The following is a 2,500-nucleotide window of genomic DNA, read 5'->3' as shown; positions in this document are numbered from 1 at the left end:
TACTGTCATGCACTTAGTATTTCTAGCTTAAAATATCATATATTGTAACATTGTGAACCCAAAGGGAATTAAGGTTTAACATTGTCGTTTCGGTAAAGCCTGATGGTAGGATAAACTTACCGTTTGCTATTCTTGTTCTTTCTTTCTTGTCTTTTTTTTTTTTTTTTGATAATTGTGTGAAGTAAACTGAGAGACATACTACCTTGTTGATAATGGTATAGTTAAATACCAGTGTATACAGAAACTCCTGAACATAATAAGCAACGAGAAATATACATATACCTATATATGTACACACACACACACACACACACACACATATATATATATATATATATATATATATATATATATATATGTATATATATATATATATATATATATATATATATATATATATATATATATATATATATATATACATACACACACGCAAACATACACACTTCAGTAGTTGAATTTTAAATTGATGGATTACTCAATATTGTTTAGTAGAGTACCATATTTAATTTTTTCAAGAAAAATTTTGACAGTGACTTCGAATGTGTCACCTAACTAGCCGTCATCAGATGTTATATGTATGTAAGTGTGTGCGTCTGTATGTAGTGCGTTTTGCTATGCATTCATACATCATGCTTATTCTTCTTGGTGTTAACTCAGAATTTTTTTCGTTGTTTTGTATGTGTAAGTGGCAACTATAGAAAATGTTTATTTTTTTGCTGCTAGCAATTCTTGAGAGCCACGTGTTGGCAGAATAAGCAAAACATCGGAAAAAGGGTTTCGAAGTATGTATTTACGGTGCTTCTTTTTCATACCAAGTGCAAATTTCGCTCGAGTCAATGGGATTGATTCAATGGACTTTATCCATCCATCAAGACGTGTAGACTTAGCTACATTCTCATTCTTAGATACTCTTGAGAATCGATCTATTGAGCCAGCAAGGCATCTTCTACAGGATCACTCAGCCTACAAAAATAACAGTCAAATACATCCCAAATAGCATTCAACTACCTTTAAAAAAGGAAGTTTGCTAAATAAACTTTGTCCTAAGATAATTACAGCTATGGGATTTTTTTACCATTTTCTGTTCTTTTACTCATTATAACATTTCATTCAATGCAGTGCGGCCATCTTTGGCCACCACTCTGAAGGGTTAAATTGATTAAATCGAAGCCAACACGTAAGTTATATATATATATATATATATATATATATATATATATATATATATATATAAATACATATAAATACATATGTATATAGGCATACACACATACACAAGTATATATATATATATATATATACACACACGCATATATATATATATATATATATATATATATATATATATATATATGTACATACATACATGCATACATACACACACATATATATGTATGTATTTGCAGATATATATATATGCATATGTATATATAGAAGGATGTCAGTGTCTATACACACGTGCTAATAAGTTCATATATGCCCATACTGATATTTATTGCTCTTAGCTGTTCGTAACCAAGATATTACAGTATGACCAAACCTTACTTTTTATCAGAATTAATAAATGAATAATAAAAGAAACTATTTTGTGAAATTGCCAATATTTTTGCTACAAATATAATATAGAATCTATGATAACAAGCTAGTATTTCTCTTGAAGTAAGTGTTAATATATAAGAAGTGGAGGAAAAAATACTTGTAATTGGCTGCAGTCAGAAGAAATAGAAATAATTGTTTGGTTATGTATTAATTTAACAGCATCCAGTGAATATGTATTTTCACGGTCTATAGTAATAACTTATTGCTGGGGTGTCTTCTACAAAAAACACATACACACACACACACAAACAGACAAACACACACGTGCGGGCACACACACACACACACACATACATACAAACAGGAAATACAAACATACATAGATACTCATATGTTTATACACATTTATGCACACATACTTATTTGTATATGTGTGTGTGTATATATATATATATATATATATATATACATATATATATATATATATAAAATATATATTATATATATGCATATATGTTTTATATATATATATATATATATATATATATATATATATATATATATATATATGCATATATATATATATATATATATATATATATATATATATATATATATATATATATGTATGTATGTATGTATGTATGTATGTATGCATGATTGTATGTATCATAAAGGACATGGTTTTATATTCTAGAGTCCTTTCATTTTAGCTGTCATTATTATATTTCATTTTATTATTGCCGGAAACATGAATTCATCGTATACTTAAAGAGTTTTTTACCAAAATACTTTGCACGAAAAAATATTTTCATCATATTTATGAGGTACACATTTCAATTATTAATATAATCACACATACAAACTCACACTCACGCAGAAAGACACACAGACACACATATATATGGTGTGTATGTGTATATGTGCGTATGTTTGGAATGTGTCTATGCTTATGTAT

The 2,500-nt window shown here is 27.4% G+C and overlaps 1 protein-coding gene across 1 annotated transcript in view; it reads right to left on the bottom strand.

Moving 5' to 3' along the window:
- LOC106878679 (S-crystallin 2) overlaps positions 1–2,500 on the bottom strand; it is a 17,838-nt gene that overhangs the window by 11,861 nt on the left and 3,477 nt on the right. The gene's annotated exons all lie outside the window — the stretch shown is intronic.

This window comes from Octopus bimaculoides, chromosome 5, assembly GCF_046866305.1.
Source record: "Octopus bimaculoides isolate indiv1 chromosome 5, ASM4686630v1, whole genome shotgun sequence".
In the NCBI taxonomy this organism is placed as follows: domain Eukaryota; kingdom Metazoa; phylum Mollusca; class Cephalopoda; order Octopoda; family Octopodidae; genus Octopus; species Octopus bimaculoides.
This window is presented reverse-complemented; position numbering and strand designations above follow the sequence as displayed.